General features: G+C 39.8%; 1 protein-coding gene and 1 pseudogene across 1 annotated transcript in view; one reads left to right on the top strand and one right to left on the bottom strand.

Moving 5' to 3' along the window:
* The window catches only part of ZSWIM6 (zinc finger SWIM-type containing 6), a 193,154-nt gene that overhangs the window by 142,077 nt on the left and 31,007 nt on the right, over positions 1-20,070 (bottom strand). The window lies entirely within an intron of this gene.
* LOC140597946 (membrane-associated tyrosine- and threonine-specific cdc2-inhibitory kinase pseudogene) lies at positions 3,584-18,477 on the top strand (annotated as a pseudogene).

Raw genomic sequence — 20,070 nt, 5'->3', positions numbered from 1 at the left:
AATGACAGAGCCAAATAAACTACTCTGCCTGGTGGAGACATTATGTGCTGTACAAAATATGTACATTCCATCATGAAACAATGAAAGAGGAAAAGAGCATTAACAGTGATAAAGCACCAATGCACTGGCCTAGATACAAGATGTAAATTATCTCAATTAACACAGCCGAGGCCCAGAGAAGTTACCAGAGAAGTTACGTAACTTACTTGCCCGGGTCACAAACGCAGTAAGTGCTAGATCAGAATCCAAAGTCTGATCTGCCTAACTACAAAGAAAAAGTTCTTTCTACTGAAGGGTATTATGCTTGCGAAATAAGTGAATCGAGAACGCCAAATATCATATGGTTTCGGTTTCACTCATACATGGAATATAAAAAATAGTGAAAGGGACCATAAGGGAAAGGAGGGAAACTGAGTAGGGAAAAATTAGAGAGGAAGACAAACCATGACTCCTAACTCTAGGAAACATAGTTGCAGGAGGGGAAGAGGATGGGAGGATGGGGTAGCTGGGTGATGGACACTAAGGAGGGCATGAGATGGGATGAACACTGGGTGTTATGCTATACGTTGGCAAATTAAATTTAAATAAAATATTTAAAAAAGAAAATGTCCGGGGGAATCCTGGGTGGCTCAGCGGTTTGGCGCCTGCCTTTGGCCCAGGGCGCGATCCTGGAGTCCCGGGATCGAGTCCCGCGTCAGGCTCCCGGCATAGAGCCTGCTTCTCCCTCCTCCTGAATCTCTGCCTCTCTTTCTCTCTATGCCTATCATAAATAAATAAATAAATCTTTTTAAAAAATGTTCTTTCTGTCAGATCACACTGCCTTTTATTATTTTTCTCATCACTATGCTGTCCCAAGATAGTTACACTTCCACTATAAGCATCTATAAAGGTGGTTTAAAACTTAAAAGATCCGGGCAGCCCCAGTGGCCCAGCAGTTTGGCGCCGCCTTCAGCCCAGGGTGTGATCCTGAAGACCCAGGATCAAGTCCCACATCAGGCTCTCTGCATGGAGCCTGCTTCTCCCTCTGCCTGTGTGCCTCTCCTTCCCTCCCTCCCTCCCTCCCTCCCTCCCTCTCTGTCTCTCTCTCTGTCATGAATAAATAAATAAATTCTTTATAAAAAATCAATAAAATAAAACTTAAAAGATCCTAAGCATTTCCCTGACAGCCCAGCAGTACACACTCGTTTGGAAGAATTTTATTTTTTTTTAGTTTTATTTATTTATTCATGAGAGAGACAGAGAAAGCAGCAGAGACATAGGCAGAGGGAGAAGCAGGCTCTACACAGGGAGCCTGATGTGGGACTTGATCCTGGGACCCCGGGATCATGCCCTGAGCCGAAGGCAGATGCTCAACCGCTGAGCCACCAAGGCGTCCCGGAAGAACTCTTTTAAACACTAAAATGCTTCTATTTTTGCCACTTTCAGTGAAAAGCTTTCTCAAAATAATTAACTGCCTTATTTTTTTTTAAGATTTTATTTATTTATTCATGAGAGACACAGAGAAAGAGAGGCAGAGACACAGGGCAGAGGGAGAAGCAGGCTCCTCACAGGAAGCCCGATGTGGAAATCAGTCCCAGGGCCTCCAGGATCAAGCCCTGAGCCAAAGTCAGATGCTCAACCTCTAAGCCACCCAGGCGCCTCTGCCTTCTTAAATGTGACATACCAACCATCACTAAATAGTAAGTGTGTTACATCAAGCCCATGGTATCATACTATTTGAGATGAAAGACCACACTCATCTTATAAATCGAAGGGGCCATGACAACATAGTCAAACCCCATGACTGCAGGATCTCCCTCATAAGATTCATCTAAGATAGAGAGACAAAGTGTTTAAAACATGAAGAAAAAAAAGGGGGGCCATTTACATGTGGCTCACTGGATCCAAAATTTATTTCAACAATATTGGGGACACAAAGGTTCCAACATGCCATCTAAATTCAAAGTCACTCCACCAATATTTGGGCTTCTTCCCAGCAAAGAGAAATAATACCCATCAGGGCCAAAATGGTCACCTGTAATCTTAACATTTCTTAAACCCTGTTGTCTCATGACTTCATGTTCAACTGAACAACAGTAAAGCAACTGTTCAAAATGCTGTGCTGGAGTGGTAGTATTCTTTTACCCTTGTGAATCTTTCCTCCCTGCCTAGACTCTCAGGGCTATGTACACTTTTCACTACCACACTTGATCTAAAAACTATCATTTGGAAGATTTTCTGTCAAGAATGATCAGAGATTCTCTGTTGTAGCAAAAACAACATTTTAACAGTATAAACCTGATCCCTATCTGGCAAATTTTTAAGAGAATTTTATTTATTTATTTATTTGTTTGTTTATCTGAGAGAAAGTGAGCGAGAGAGGAAGAGAGAGAGAGAGAGAGAGAGCACATAAGCAAGGGAAGGAGTAGACCGGGAGAAGGCGGCTGTCTGCTGAGCAGGAAGCCTGAGGCAGGCTCAACCCCAGGACGTCAGGATCATGACATGAGCCAAAAGTAGACACTTAACCCACTGAGCCACCCAGGTGGCCCTGGCAATTTTGTTAAGTATCATTAAAGTGGTAGTTTTTCCATCAGTCTTTCTGAGGACTTTAGCATTTGTTTCATGTTTTCTAAGTAAGATGATTATATTACTTGAACAGTCCCAAAAGCCACTGGCATGTGTAAGAAAAAATTCTTATACATCATTAAGTACAAGATGAAAAGAAGAAATGTTACAATAACACTGTTATGCTAGTCATCAACCTTTCCAGGCCTTCACCCACTCAAAACAGGGTCATGATTTCACTTATGACTACAGCCAGCTGCTAGAGTGAAAAAGCCACACTGCCCTCCAACTCCATCCTCTGCCTGTCACCATTCCCCCACCTCCCAAAGCTGAAGGTGCAGTTCCAAGCTGCCCAGATCTTTAACCTAATGGGGAGGTGACACTCCTCAGCTGCCTAGTCTCTCTGCTGACTGTAGTTATTTGAGCACTATGCTTCAAACTTGAAAAGAAAAAAATTCTAAACAGAAACAAAATATAGGTTATCTGAAACTTTTTTAAAAATAACATAAACTCATTCTTACATTATAAAACTAAATTATACTTTCAAATAATAGTCTCAATCAGTAAGCACATTATTTTCCCTGTGTGTCCATTTTGGACACACTATTTATTTACTTATTTCAGATTAAGAACTGCATCCATAGCTTTGAATTTAGAGAAACTTTGCCTGGAGGAAAACCTCCAGAAAGGTGTTTCGAGGTTAAAGAAATTATACTGAGCATGTTATTTGAAAGTAAAACCAGTATGCTGTTTAAAAATAAGTCTATCAGGGCGCCTGGGTGGCTCAGCTGGTTATATATCTGCCTTCGACTTGGGTCATGATTCCAGGGTCCTGGGATCCGGCCCCGCATCGGGCTCTGGGAGCCTGCTTCTCCCTCTCCCTCTGCCTCTCCTCCCCTGGCTTGTGCTCTCTCTCTTGCTTTTGGATACCCTCTATTTCAGTTCATTGCAAATTAGCTCTTTAACTTCCTATTTACCCCCTCACCAACCCCAAACATTAAATTTCTTCACAGAAGGCATCCTAACTTTACTGCATTTGGTATAACACTTTTAGGAAACTGGGGGGAAAAAATGCTAGAGAAAGAGAGAATTGTTACCCCTCTTAGAGTCCAGTTAATTTTGTCACTATCTGCTGTGTAACTATATGAAAGTACCTAATCACAAATAAAAAACACATCTCAAGATTATCGATGCTGATGGGAGTGTCAAAGGCAAGGGCAGTAGAGTACTCACATAATCCCTTTGCAAAAATATCAGAGAAGAGTTGAGGTGGAAAAGGATTATATCTCTTTCAGCTCCAAAATACAGCTGTATATTCTGGCTATTTTTATCACCAAAGGACTGCTAACTCTAGGCAGAGTGAAGGAGAAGGTACGTAAGAGAGCAAGCAGGACCAACCACCACCAGACACCCTTGTCTATCAAATAAACAAGATGCTACTTAGTCTTGGCTGCATTCATCTGGAACAGAGCAGCTTTTGGCCTGCATTCCAGTTCTCATTTTCCTAAGCATATCTGTATCACTCTACTTTCTTTCCCTCAACAAAGAACAAAAAGTTTAGCAGGTGGACCTTTACTGGTGTAACACATGTTAGTTATAACCAACTTCATCTGTTATATGGAGAAAGATATCTGCATTCCACTTCTCCATGAAAAGCCCTACTAAATTTTACATTTATTTGGAATGAATTGTATTGCATTTATTTAGCAGTAAACTACATAATACACTGTGATGGAGAGATCTACTCACTCCACACTGCAGCGATGCCTCAACTGCTAAAGAAAAACAGTCCTTCTCATGGCCCTCATTTGCTATATGCAGTTTCCAGCTGCACAACAGGGAAAAATATATTACTCTGATGATCAAAGACATAATACACTGTATGCTGGTATTCCACAGCCAAGAGGCCACATGTCACAGACTAGAACAAAATAAACTGCAGCAACTGTCTGTTCACCACTGAGGCATGTGTGTGCCTTCCTTCATGCTTTAAGATGAAGCCATGACATCCATCACAATGTTAGTTACTTTGAGCTCTTTGTCCAAGACATGTGTACCTAACTCTAAATAAACTCCGTATCATTCACAAAAGAAAATTCTGGAGAGGATTTTCACTTTAAAAAAAATTGCAATGGTATTCTTTACATATTAAATCCTGCAATGACTCACTCCATAAGGAGCAGTAGAAGGTGTTTATGAACACACGAAAGAGTTTGTGCTTGTTGTGGTTATTCTAAAGTAGGGACTGGTTATTGCCGGCACAAAAACCAAAGGGAACAAAAGTCAACACTGAAGACGACTTATGGTCAGTGCAGAGAGGTATATCTCCCTGGTCTCCAGCCAACATGTTCCAATAAACAAATATTCAGTACCTACTAAGTGCCAGAAAATCCTAGCCAGCTCAGCATTTCCTGCACTTCCACCCAGAAAGGACTCCTGATGCAATACACTCCATATCCTTGGTTTTGTCAAGATCTGAAGTCCTAAAAGCTGGAAATGGATATTACAGTACTAGTATTTTCAAAAATTAGTTTTATATATAGTAGGAAAACCATCCTACAGATGCTGTTAGGAACATTTTTCTGGAGCTCTACTTTTACGAGGAGATTTAACTGCTTACTGGATGTCCAAATGCTGGGAATCGTTTAAAGCTCTACAAAATCTAGTGTGAGGATAGTGATAAACAGAACAAAATAGTTCCAAAGCTATTTAAAATCATAAAGAATAGAGATGCCTGGTGGCTCAGTGGTTGAGCATCTGCCTTCAGCTCAGGGCGTGGGATCCCAGGACCCTGGGATCAAGTCCCACATCAGGCTCCCCACAGGGAGCCTGCTTCTCCCTCTGTCTATGTCTCTGCCTCTCTCTGTGTGTTTCTCATGAGTAAATAAATAAAATCTTTAAAAATAATCATAAAGAACAAACAAAGCCATCGTTTCATCTTAAACATCACACAAAAGGGGCTTGACAGTTTTGTTTGCTATCAGATGTAACTTGACATTTGTGTTGCTAAGAGTCCTTTTTCAAAGTGTACCCATACTTTTAGTTCTTTTTGAGTAGCAATAACTGGATCTCCTACCTGCTGTAGGACCAGGACATGCTAATAACATCAAGATGCAGCTAATCATCCTTTCATGTTTGGTGTATCACCAGAGTGGAAATTTTTTTGTAGGGGGACATATATTTTCTTGGGAAAATATTGTATATAGGAAGGTTCATATTGCTTTGTTCTAGCGTTTACTTGATATTCAACAAGGGTGGGTCCAAATAAAATCTATTTCTCAAAGATATCCCTCACAAGGCAAACACCAATGAAAATGAAAAATCCCTAAAAGAGCAGTTTCTCAGACATATAGTAGGAAAAAAAAGTTTCCATTTTTTGTGGTATCAAATTATTTTTGTCTTCATACAGTAACCAACTCAAAACAAGTCAAAGGACCTTCTGGAAAAATGAAAATGTAAAAGGCAATGCATTACTCGACCACAAGTAAATCCTTACAATTTTAAGAGGACAGTATACTTCTGTGCAGTCGTTTAGACCATAGAGATTTAAAAGAAAAAAGAAGCAATAAAACACACTTCACAAATCCAAAAGGTCAGACAGAAAAAGAATTCGCCAGACAGAAAAAGAATTCCTTCACAAGGTCTAACCCAAGAAATTATAACAAGAAATAACATTTCTGAATTGATAAACTGAAGATACAATGTTAACTTCTCAACTGTTCTACATCTACTTTTCTAATTTTTATTTGATTTTTATTATGACGTAAAATTGAAAAAATATTGAAAGCATGTGCTTGCCCCCCAGCTTCTCTCAAGGACACTTAATGGTTTCTTGTGAATCCTTCCAAAGATGCTGCATGCACATACATACAAGCAACATAAATGCTGGTATATTTTTATTCTCCCCTCTATTAAAATGGCAGCATAACCCACAACATTTTACATCTTTTTTTTTTCATTTAACAAATACCTACATTACTCCGCATCAGTACAGTTTTCCTCATTCTTTTTTACAACTGCACAATATTCCATTAGGTGGATGGACCATTAATTTATTTAGCCAGTCTTCTATAATGAACATTCAGGTTGTTTCCAATGTTTTGCTACTATAAACAATGCTTGAATACACTACTTCATTTCAATTTAGCATAAGCTAAATTCCTGGATACAGAACTGTTGGGTCAATGAAGGCTGTACATTTATAATTCTAACGTATGCTGTCAAATTATCCTCAATAAATAGTGTCCCAATTCATAATCCCACCAGCAACCTATGAGCGTCTTTCTCCACACCTATGCTAACAGTGTGTTAAATTTTTATTTTACCAATGTGATGGGAGTTGTTTAAAGTGGTACCTAACACACTTTTAATTTGTATTTCCCATAAAATGAACACCTTTATCTTTAGTGCCATCTGTAACTCATTTATGTAAAATCTCCATACATCCCTTTGCTCATTTTTCTACTGAATTGCTGGTCTTTTTCTTATTGATGTGTAGAAAAATTTTACATATTAAGAAAATTTGCCTCTAATCTTTGGTGAGTTAAATGATCTTTTGATCCTGCCTGTGTTAGTTTTTAATATGCAGAAACACTCTTTTTTTTTTAATAAAGTCTAACTTACCTTTTCCTTTTCTTCTATTGCCTCAGAGTTATAAAGTTGGAAAAACCCTCTTCATTCTAAATTGTAAAAAATTTCTCTTATTTACTTCTATTTCTTTTGTAACTTTGCTTTTTACATTTAAAGCATGATCCACTTAAAATTCATTTGGGTCAAAGTATGTATTATAGATTCCATTTTATTTTCTTTTCCAGTTGGCTCCCCAGGTATGCCAACACCATTTACTGAATAAATTTCATCACTGATTTGAGATGCCAATTTTATCATGTCCTGTGTGTTTTGGGGTCTCTTTCCTGTACTCCTATTTTATTTCATTGATCTGTAGATCTATACATGTGCCTTCACCACACGGTTTTAATTAATGTGGCTAAATAATATCTTTCAACATCTTCTAGGGCTGGTTCCATCTCTCATTACTTTTCTTTTTTAGGATGTTCCTGGCCATTATTGTATGCATGTTTCTATATTAATTTTAGCATTTGTTCGTCAAGTTAAAAAAAGTCCCGTTAGAATTTTTTTGGGGGGTTACTTCTAATTTACAGACAAAGTTAGGGAACTTATTTACTTTTAAGAAACCACCCCAATAGCTGGCGATTTTGTTCCACTGAGTACTAATGGTGTGATTTGAGACTTAGTTAGAGCATTCATATTTCATATTAGCATGTCCCCAATCACAAGATAATGGTCGTCTTCACAGGTATTGGTGGTGTCTGGCATTAACCTTCCTTCTACAGACACAAGGGTTATATGAAAAATGTATGAATGCCAGAAGTACTGCTAAAATAGCACATTCATGGAGTTTATCCATAAATTAAACATATATAGGAAATTATTCCATGGTCACATGTTTTCTTAACATGGAAGCTAAAGACACAAGTGTAAAGACCTGAAAAAGACCTTTACAGATGATCCAGACCAGGTTCTAAGCAATCTTTTCTTCAAAACCTATCACTCCTATCATAATGGTTTATTTTATGGACTGTTTCCTAATTTCCCATTCAAAGGACACTCTAAATTGGAAAATCATGTCTATTCTACCCCAGCATTCCTATGGAATTGTTACCAGATGTACATATATCTTTTACCATCATGTAGTTGGAAGCAAAAGGAATGATGGATGGGAGCAAAAAGTTGAGAGAAACAGTATTTTATATTAACATTTACAAAATTATAAACACCTTGACATACACTATCTCATTTGATATACATATGCATATGCCTAAACATGAAAAATACATAAAAATGAAGAATAATTGTATAAGCAGTATTTTAAAACCAAAATATTCATTTCTACTATATCCTGAAATTTTAATGCTACAAATCTTAGAAATCAAAAGAGAAACATGTTCTCTCTGCTGAAAGGTGGGGGGAACAAGATATAAGATTAAAGATGTATGCAGGGCCTGATCACAAAGAGCCTTAAAGACAATAGTTAAGAATTTTAGACTGTGCCTTAAAGAAATTTAAATACACAAAAAATATTGACCATAGCTGCTTTTTAAAAATTATCTGCATACAGTATAGAGGATGGGCTATCTGTAGTATGGCACAGGAAGACAGAAAAGCTATAGCAATGAACCAGACCGGTAATGGTTGGACTTAGGGTAGTAGCAGTAGTGATGAAGAAAGGATTTGTTTTAGAGATACTGAAGAGTTAAAAATGGTAAGACATGAGGCAGCCCCGGTGGCACAGTGGTTTAGTGCCGCCTGCAGCCTGCGGTGTGATCCTGGAGACCCGGGATCAAGTCCCACGTCGGGCTCCCTGCATGGAGTCTGCTTCTCTCTCTGCCTGTGTCTCTGCCTCTCTTTCGCTCTCTTTGAATAAATAAATAAATAAATCTTTAAAAAAAAAAAAAAGGTAAGACACTGATGACTTAGGAAGTAAAGACATCCAGTAAACAGACTAGACTCATGATAATAAACATTTCAAGCAGGTATGTATAGTTTTGAGAGTAGGTAGGTAAGAGTAGGAAAAGGGCCCAAAAAGAGAGGTAGAAGGCGACCCAGCAAAGAGGAGTGGAGTTAACCAGAGAGGCAAGAGGAAACCAGGAGGGCTTAGATTTATAAAAGTCAAATAAAGACTATGTTACAAGAAAGAGCAGTCAGGCCAGCTTCAGTGGGTGTTGTTCAGCTGTCAAAAAGGATAAAGTGAGGCAGCCCCGGTGGCTCAGCGGTTTAGTGCCACCTTCAGCCCAGGGTGTGATCCTGGGGACCCAGGATCAAGTCCTGTGTTGAGCTCCCTGCATGAAGCCTGCTCCTGCCTGTGTCTCTGCCTCTCTCTCTCTCTCTCGCTGTGTGTCTCTCAAGAATAAATGAATAAAATCTTTTTTTTTAATTTTTTTTTTATTTATTTATGATAGTCACAGAGAGAGAGAGAGAGGCAGAGACACAGGCGGAGGGAGAAGCAGGCTCCATGCACCGGGAGCCCGATGTGGGATCCGATCCCGGGTCTCCAGGATCGCGCCCTGGGCCAAAGGCAGGCGCCAAACCGCTGCGCCACCCAGGGATCCCTAAATGAATAAAATCTTAAAAAAAAAAAAGAATAAAGAATGAGAAGAGTCCATTGCATTTAGTTATACTGGTATTCTTAACTACAGCTTGGGTGGAGTGATGGGACAAAGACCAGAGTGTAAAGGACTGAAGAAAGAAGTAGGAGGTGAAGCAATGGGAATGTTATCACTCTTTTAAGAAATCTGGACATGTAAAAAAAAAAAAAAAAAAAAGAAGTTACTGATGGAAAGAATGAAGTGGGAAGGCTGAGTGTCGAAGGAGATTTTTTTTTAAGATTTTATGTATTTATTCCAGGGTGGGGCAGGGGCAGAGGGGGAAAAGAGCAGAGGGAGAGGGACAAGCCGACTCAGTGCTGAGCAGACCACCTGACGTGGGGTTCGATCACAGGACCCAGAGATCTTTACCTGAGCCAAACCAGAGGCTTAACTGACTGAGTCACCAGGCACCCCAAAGGACAATTTTCTTTTAAGGTGGAAAAGTCTTCCCTGTGTTTCAACAACAGTAGTAAGTCTTCCCTGTGTATGCACAATGGTAATAAGGAAAAAAGAATATTCCTTCCTTTCCATAATGCCTCCAAATTAACAAAGGAAACAGCTTGGATTGCTGCTCATTTCTGGGGATGGTCTGTCTTTAAGGTAGTGAGAAATATTAGCCATCAAAAAATGGAATTTATTTGCTCCTAAAGGTCTCATATATCAACAAAAAATATCAACAATAAATCTCTAAAAAAGAAAAAAAAATCAATCCAAAAATCTTTTATGCAGACACAATAGAGTTCGTAAGAGAGGTCTGCTTACATTTAAATTTTAACAGAACTTTAGGATGTTTGCAACAAAAGAGTAAATGGAAGTAAAAGTTTATATATATTCCCTATGTTCAACCAGTACTCAAAATAATCACATGAAGGAAAATAATCTGTAAACCCAATAGGTCAACTTCCTCTGATTCTTCCACAGATTAAAGGTTTTACAGATGCCTTGAAATAAAAGGAAACTGATGATTTCATGAATGGTTTGGTTATTTACACCCCTTGAGGCTCATACACAGCACAACTAATGGTTTTGCCTTGAGGCAAGAGATTTAACATATTGCCCTCCTAATTGCTCCCTGAACACTACACAAGGCCACGTGTTTCTGAAGTACAGATTCCTATATAAAACCCACCTTCAGAAAAAAAAAAAAAATCAAAGAGAAATATCTCACCAAATACTCCTGAACCAATAAAAGTGTTTTTAATACTCAAAATTTAACAAATCACCATATCAAACATTAGCTGATACAGTAGCTGATACAGCTAATAAAATTCTGGTTCTCTGATCTGGTTCTTTTCTAAAATAAAAGTGACTTAAGTGAACACATTAACAAACTTCTGGACATTTAGCTGTACTACAAATACAGTGCCAATTTCAAAATTTCAAATGGGAGAAACTTTATTTATAAGGGCTGAAAATAAAAAAATAAAAATAAGGGCTGAAAATATAAAATTTTGGTAAAAGATAAAATAATTTTTTAAAGGAGAACAAAAACAGAAATAAGTTTTAAACTTCTGGAAAGGTGAAAAATATTCCCTATATTCAGAGAAGAAATCACAATGGAAAATCATTTAAATTCCTAAAAATTAAAAAAATCTTCCAAATGTCCAAAACGGGCAACTAAAATCTTGGCAAGATGATAGCACCTGCCCAACACTGCTGACTCTTGAAGGCAGGTGACATTTGTCTCCAGAGTTCATGCTCTCCAATCTTAATCAACACGTGAAGAGGATAAGAATAAAATTCATGAAATAGGAAATGTGACAAATAAGCAAACATATCGGAAAATATTTAACTTCCTGAGTAACCCGAAATTTTCACATTAAAACAATAGGTAGTAACTTGCTTTGGGCAAACTTGATAACTTGCAAAATTGGTAAAAATATACAACCACAGTAATATCTAGAACTGGTAACTGAGGTGTGAAACTGGCAAGGAATTGGGCAATATGCACAAAAAAGCCGTAAAAACATTCACATGCCCTTTGGTCCAGTTTCTTCTCCTAAAAGTCCACTTTTAGAGCTTTTTCTAAAATTCTAATTTTTTCCAAGTTTTCATTTTAAGAATAATTGTCCGAAAAGCATCTTTGTGTCTATCTTTGTGTCCCACTCCAAGGGGGGAAAAAATTAAAATATGGACAGAGTAGAAGGGGGTCCTTGCTGCATAGACACAAAAAGAGCTGGATACAAAAATGTGCATTAGATGGAAACCCTTTTTAATGCACAGAAAAATACAAAAAAAGAAAAACACTAAAGCTGAGTACGGCTGGTCAATGTGATGGTACGGAATTTTCTTCCCCGCTATCTTACAAAAATTCCAAAATGCAGTTTAATTACTTCTATTATTTTAATAAAGCTTTGAAAAATGGGTGATCCACAGACCTTTTGCAAATTTACAATATAAGAACAGAAATCGAAGTGTTCTTTAAATTCTTCTCCCAAAACTGAAAATGTACAATAAAGATGCCTCAGCTACATTGTTACATATGATCCAAGTTCCACTGTACAGAGTTTGCAAAAAACGGCTGATTGTGAGCTTACTTAGGGCCTTAGAAGTTATTTCGCTAGTAATTTTACTTTAAATGCAGTAGGAAAGCCATTTGAATTTTAAGCCGGTGTGTTTTATTATCTGATTTATGCTAGTCTGTCCATGTTTTACTTTGGTTTGGTGGGTTTTTTTGGTTTGGTTTTGTTTTGTAATAACTGACATCCTAAATACTTAGCAAAATCTTTGCTGGAAAAGAAGTACTTACACTAAGAAAGAATTAACTTCATTGGATAAAAACCGTATTTAACAGTATTTTATTTATTTTTTAACAATATTTTAAGTCTTAATAATGTCTCCTCTACTAGACTGGCAGTTCCTGAGACCACAGGAATTTTATCTTAATTTAGCAGGGTGGCTGGTGCTTGCACAAGCATACAGAGCTATGCTTGAGGAGGGGAAAATCTAATGTCCCCTAAGTCAGGATAATCACAAATCACATAAGCACATAGGCTGTCCGAATCCAAAGACACCTATGTACAGTATTAAAACATTTCTGAAATAACTGGATGTGCCACCCAAAACACTAAACCAAAAATTTCAGCCAAACCTCCACGTCACCTAAACCTGACATGAGGAAGACTCAGTTCTAGCCAACCATAAATGAACACATTTATTACAAGAGACTTTGAGAACTGTCTCTTTCATGTACTATATAAAATGGTGGTTAATACAGAATGCTCATTTACTAAAGTTTAATCCAATGATGAAATTATTTCCTTCTGCAACAGTAACTTACACTTTCACTTACCTATGCCCAAAGACCTTTTGATTGTTGTATGAGATAAATTCAATGGGGAATGAGAGATTTAGCTCCCCAAGAACTGCCACATTTATTACTAAAACCACTGGGTCTTCAGATCTTAGAATACAGGGATCTATATCCAGTACCCAAGGAAGAGATGCCGTATCGCTAAAACCACCAACAGACATTGGTACAGCATTTAAAAGCTTTAAAAAGTCATCATATATAGAATATTATTGGATAGCTAAAATGTATCTAGACCTTTCTTTATAGCGCTCTCTCAAGGTGCTTCCTTCTCACATTATACGCCATCTGGCATTCCAATCAGCCTTTTAAGTTAAGCAAGGCAGGTATTAGATGATGAAACTGAGGCTCAGAAAGCTTAAGTGATTTCCCAAAGCTCACACAGCTATTATATGGCAAAGCAGAAAGTACACTTTGGAGTGAAGGACACTCTTGCCTGCCTCTCCGCTCCATGCCAGAGCTCCCTCAGAGAGCTAGCCAACTTGCATCTTGTGCAGGCAATGTGATCAAAGGGAAACTTTATGATGACATCCCAGATATACATCCTTTCTTGGTAGCCAGCCAGCAGTAAGAGTTGTTTCATCTACTGACACACATAATAGAAAACCCACAGTTCTTTACCCAAAAGGCAAACTGGTAATTAAAAAGGTAAGCCTCCTACTGAGCGAAAGCCCAGACTTTTTTTTAAGGATTTATTTAAAAGTTCAGGAGTGAACATCATAAAGGAAAATCAAAGACAGACCTCTCAAGGGTTTTGTTTCCCCCTTCTTTTCTAATGTTTACATCAAGCAAAACATCTCAATATCTAAAATGGCAATGCCAATTATCCTTATTTTGATAAATGATGACCTCTTAATAAGCATTAACACTTTTTAAATATTTTAAGTGAGTAATATGTTTCTAGAATTTATTAAACATCTATCTTTTTAAATATAAAGAATTACTGGTGCATCTGCTGGGAATCATTAGTAATTGTATTTTATATAAACTATAGCTATAGTGTTTTGAGCTCTCAACATGTGCTGTCGAGAAATAACTGGGTTGTTTACATACAAAGTCCCACTGAATCCTCACAACAACCCTATGATGTAAGTACAAACAACTTTAAAATCTGTAGGGGCCCCTGGGTGGCTCAGAGGTCTGCCTTTGGTGCAGGTGGTGATGCAGGCCTGGAAGGCCTGGTCCACCTTGACATCAAGCCTGCCAACACCTTCCTGGGGCCCCGGGGCCGTTGCAAGCTGGGTGACTTTGGGCTGCTGGTTGAGCTGGGTACGTCTGGAGCTGGTGAGGCCCAGGAGGGAGACCCCCATTACATGGCCCCTGAGCTGCTGCAGGGCTCCTATGGGACAGCGGCCGATGTGTTCAGTCTGGGTCTCACCGTCCTGGAAGTGGCATGCAACATGGAGCTGCCCCACGGTGGGGAAGGCTGGCAACAGCTTCGCCAGAGCTATCTGCCCCCCGAGTTCACTGCTGGCCTATCTTTCAAGCTGCGCTCTGTCTTCACCATGATGCTGGAACCTGACCCCAAGCTGCAGGCCACTGCTGAGGCCCTGCTGGCTCTGCCCATGCTCAGGCAGCCTCGGCCCTGGAGCATTCTGTGGTACCTCAGCCGAGGGTGGGCCCTGTGGCAGGCCCTGCTTTCCTTGCTATGCTGGCTCTGGCACGGATTGGCTCACCCTGTCAGCTGGCTGCTGCCGCCGAGCCCACCAGCCACCCCACCTGGCTCCCCACCCTGCATCCTCATCTTGGACAGCAGCCTCTCCAGCAGCTGGGATGATGACAGCATGGGGCTCTCACTCTCTGCAGAGGCTGTCCTGGCCAGGGCTACTGGGAACACCTCCACCCCCCGCAGTGGCTCCCCCGCCCCCCAGAACAGGCACACACTGAGGGATGCTTTGGACCTGAGTGACATTGACTCCGAGCCCCCTCGGGGCTCCTTCCCCTCCTTCAAACCTCAGAACCTTCTCAGTCTGTTTGAGGACTCACTGGGCCCAGGCTGAGTCCACAAGCCAGCCTTGGCGCTTTTAACCTTTTAGCCACCCCCCCCAATCCTCCTGGAGGCGGGGTTCCCTCTGGGAACTCCACTGGTGCCTCCTGCCTACCCATGTCTAACAAAATATATTTGAATCTTGGGGGGAAAAAAAATCCTGGATCCCCAAGGGGAGCCTGCTTCTCCCTTACCTATGTCTCTGCCTCTCTCTGGGTCTCTCATGAATAAACAGATAAAATCTTTTAAAAAAATGAAAAGTATCTACTGTAGTATTTTATAAATATAGAAATGGAGGCAATGAACATTGTTAATAAGTCAGAAAGTATCCGAACTGGAATTTGAAGCTGGAAAGTCTAACCACTACATTATAACTGTCCGTGCTCTGCCTGTCGTCTTCTGGGGACTGGAGATTATGGGAAAGGCATGAACTCCGGAATCCGACTACCTAGGTTCAAATCCTAGCTTCCGTGCTTAATGAGTCTTGGAAAAGCTAGAGAAAATCTCTCATTTTCTTGGCTACAAAATGAACATAAGGGCTGATAAAACCACTCTTGCATCATGCGCTGTTAGGAGGAGAGCATGTAACGCCTTAATAAACAGAACTGGCTCAAACAGAGGACTCAAAAATCAGTAAGCAATAACACAGTGATCCTTCAAGGAACAGTGAGGTGGTTGGGGCTTTGGTCCCACACCAAACAGCCTCAAAATGCTTTTGCTGAGTTCTTGAATTCTTTTTCTTTTTTAAGGTTTTAAACTTTCTCAAGCTATCACTTTCTTGAGCTGCTAAGAGGCCTGTATGGGGTGCGCATCCCATTCTCCCTTCCCCTCTTCTACACCTCCTTCAAATATACTGTAAACTAGAAAGCTAAATAGCCAGACTTTCTTAAATGATTTAAGACTTAATTTATTATTATTTATTTGAGAGAGCACACACACACAGAGTAGGGAGAAAGGAAGAGGGAGAGGAAAGGCAGAGAATCTCAGATTCATTCTGAGCATGGAGCCTGACACAAGGCTCAATCCCATGGCCATGAGATCACAACCCAAGATGAAACCAAGAGTTGAACCAAGCTCAACCACATGAGCCACCCAGGTGCCCCTAAATGATTTCTAAGTAAGAATATCCAGGTTGTAAAGGAGGATTCAGGATCTCCTAATAATTATTTAAGAGGAAAAACTTCAGTGCTTTGTAACATCTGGTTTTAGAGTTCTGTTTTTGCTTATTCTGCTTCTTTGTAATTTTCAAGAGTGTAAGAATACTGTGTGTTTCAGACCTACAGAGGAGCAGGGTCTTGCACACTGGATGTGACTCTGCTACTATTACATCAAATCAGATACACAAGACAGTGAGGGATGGCAGCTGCAGGCTAGGACACCGCACTGCCCGAAACCGTCCTCAAAAGCATAAACAACCCTTTTCCTTTGGCTAAGGGCCAGGGGAGATTAGAGGTGACAGCTAATGTAAGATAGGGCTTGGGGTCTGAGGTGCTGTACTGGAGAGGAACTAAGTCATCTAGAAAACTCCCTCATCTCAGACACATCTGTCTGCCTGGGGCGACTGCCAGATATTGGGGGGGGGGGGAGGTGAGGGGCTTGACACAACAACTTTTCTCCACCTCAACCCAGTGCTGTGTGCACATGGTCTCTAAAGCAAGGCAGTAGAGATAAATGGCTCCAACTTTTAGTGATGGGCCCATTAGACAAACTTAAGTATCAAAAACCACTAAGTGTTAGAAGAGAATACAATCACACTGTTTACTGTGAGACTATCTTCACTAGATTAAAATAAAAGCACACAAGGGAGGGGTGAAATGGAGGGGATCATACAAAATGTATTTAAGATACCTCAAAAATAGAAGCTGTCAAATCCAAAACAAAGTTTAAAATATTCCACTTTTATCACAGTAACTATATTCAGCACTGCTGTATTTCTGTGTCATAGCACTTTAACTGCCATTTCTCAAAATTCAGCAAGTCATTCATTCCCTACCCAAGAAGCTGGTCTAGGAACTATTTATATAGAAACAAATACCTGTTTTTAACCTTCAAACCCTTCTTATTACCTATGTTTATGAACATGATGTTCCACATTGGAAATCTTTTAAAATAACCAGGACACCTGGATGGCTCAGTCAGTTAAGCATCTGACTCTTAATTTCAGTCCAGTCAGCTCTTAGGGTCCTGAGACTGAGCCCCACACACGGGGGTCCCCACAGGTTCCCTATGGAGCCTGCTTGGGATTCTTGCTCCCCGCTCCCTATGCCCCCTCCCCCCATGCACTCTCTCTCTCAAAAAAAAAAATAAAAATCAAGTTCATTGATAAAATTGATAAAATATGTTACATTCCAAAAGGCTAGAAAACATATAGGCCATGGGTGAGCAAACTTTCTGTAAAGGGCTTTTCCTAGTTTACGTTTTGCAGGCCATAAAGTCTGTTGCAACTACTCAATTCTGCTCTTGTACCACAGAAGCAGCCACAGACAATATGTAAAATAATGAGCACGGATGTGTTCCAATAAAATTTTATTTATGGACTCTGAAATTTAAATTTCACATGTCACAAAATATTCTTCTTTCCCCGCTCCCCCCCCCCAACTATTAAAATAATGTAGAAGCCATTCTCAGTTTACAAGGTATATAAAACTGGTGGCAGGTCAGATTTAGCTGATGGACCATAATTTTCAGATCTTTGACACAGGTGACCCTAATATTCAAAAATGAAAATGCAAAAAAACCTCACCAACCGCAATTCTGAGATTAGGTTCCCCTCAAATCTGGAAGCAGTTGTGGGATAGTCCAAAGGTTAAACAATGTGCTATTGTGCTTCTGAATTAGAAAATAAGCTTTACAGGCCATTTTAAAAATACTGGCTCCTAAGTTAATACTAAAATGTTAAACAGAAGTGTGTCTTTTAATAACCTTTAAACATATTTGAGCTTCCCTCAAGAATGACTTCTACCTCTGCAGTGTTCATATTATTAGCACAGTATTTTTAGGTCCATGCTACTAGCACAGCTAGGGTCCCCCCGCATCCCTGCATAATCCCCACAAGTCAACTAACCAACCATTAAGTCACTGTGCCAACTGTAAATTTCTTTAGCATGATATAAGCTATTTCCTAAAGCCTCATTAGAATAAACGTTGGGTGTAAAATATGAGAACACTCTTGGATTAGAGAGGGGGATTTTGAGAACATTGGATTAGTCAACCTTCTGTGAGCTTAGCAGAAGCATGCAAGGTAAGTACCTATAAAATCGTATTATAGGGAGTTCTGTTACAGACATATTCAAAGCAGGTACTATATAATCCGTCAATTTCCACATGTCAGCAGGTGACTGAGAGTATCCTTACCAATTCTAACTAATAAACAATTCTGAACAACCAAAAGCTACTAGCTCTGATTCCATACTGACTCTCTTGAGTTTACGTGGTCACTCTAATATCAGATAAATTTTTAAATGGGTGTTGTTGCCTCTAATGAACCTTTTCCATTTGCTTGGCCTCAGTGGACTCCAATCAACCACCTTCCCTGTGTGCAGTGCCCCCTGTGGAGTGGGGAAAGACCGGTGCAGTCAAAATGAGAGGAAATAAGCTTCCTCATTTTAGCAGCACTGTTCAAGTAGATGTCAGAGAGCTGCTAAGTGGACAGGTGGTAAAAAACAGAGCTCTACCGGGGCACCTAGGTGGCTCGGTCGGTTAAGTTCCCAACTCTGGATTTTGGCTCAGGTTGTGATTTCAGGGTTGTCAGATCATCCTCACATCAAACTCCAAGCTGGGTGTGGGACCTGCTTGCAATTCTCTCTCTCCCTCTGACTCCCCCTCTCCCTCCCTCTTCCTCTGTCCCTCCCCTCCAACCTTGCACACGTGTACCTGCTCTTGCTCTTTCTAAAAAAAAAAAAAAAAAAAACACAACAGAGCTCTTCATCAAGAACCTCAGGGGAAAAGGGACAACAAACTGGAACCAGAGTGATTTACCTTGGGTATCTGAAAGACACTGATTCACTAGGAACAAACATATTTTGTTCTGGAATACCAAAATCTCCTAAGCATTTGAAAGAAAAATAAATAAATATATATATATATATATATATACACACACACACACACACATATACACACACACACGTGTGTGTGTGTGTGTGTGTGTGTGTATGCCTGATGACATTTGTTTTAGACCTGGGAATTTTGATTGGTTTCACTTCATAACTTTTAAAAAGTTCGCAACTCCATTTATCCAGATCTTGGTCAGACAGGGACAGGGCAAAACTACAATTTCCTAAGAGGGTGGTGGTTAGATTATTGGTGACCTCGGTAAGACCAGACAGTCCAAGAAATTTTGGGCTCCTGAAACAGGGAAAAGCAAAGAATCTGGTCAAGCCTTCTTTCATAATTAACTATTGCACTCTACATATTTACGGTCTTTAAATAGGTAGATAGACTTCCCACAACCTGGAATATGTCTAACACATCTAATGGCTCTAGAAAAGTGTTTCCCAAATAGTAGGACATCATCCATTAATTGAGTAGATGCTTAGAGACCAGTGTTGTGGGTCAAAAGAACATCTTCAATGAAATGAAACAGAATACGTTGGAAAACATCAGCAAGTATGTCATGTTTTAAAGGTAACTGCTATCTTTGTGAAACTTTTGTTCCTATTATTTACAGTAATATATGTGTGTACATGGCTGTGATGTAGTTTCTTACTGGGCAGGAGTGGCAGTCAAAATGGCATGAAATACCTGCCAAAGTTAATAGAAATAAGAGGTAAATAAGCAACCAGGACAGCAGTCAGACCCGGAAACAAAAATTGGTGAGCCACCATCACTTGGTGGCATAGAAGACTTGGGGGATGATTGACATCATCTAGGAAAAGGACATGAGGCAGGAGAAAAGAACCCAACCTCAAACCCTGGGGACATCAACAACTAGAGGTCCGCTAAAAGAAGAACCAACTAAACCAAATAAAGGTGTGGCCAGGGAGCCGATTGCCCCTGCAGGCTTCCTCTAAAGCAGGGGAAGCCAGTAAAAAAGTCAAAAGAAGAGATATAAACCTTTCAAA

The sequence above is a fragment of the Vulpes vulpes genome, chromosome 2, assembly GCF_048418805.1.
Source record: "Vulpes vulpes isolate BD-2025 chromosome 2, VulVul3, whole genome shotgun sequence".
Taxonomy (NCBI): domain Eukaryota; kingdom Metazoa; phylum Chordata; class Mammalia; order Carnivora; family Canidae; genus Vulpes; species Vulpes vulpes.
The sequence above is the reverse complement of the archived record's forward strand: the minus strand, read 5'-3'. Positions and strand labels throughout refer to the sequence as shown.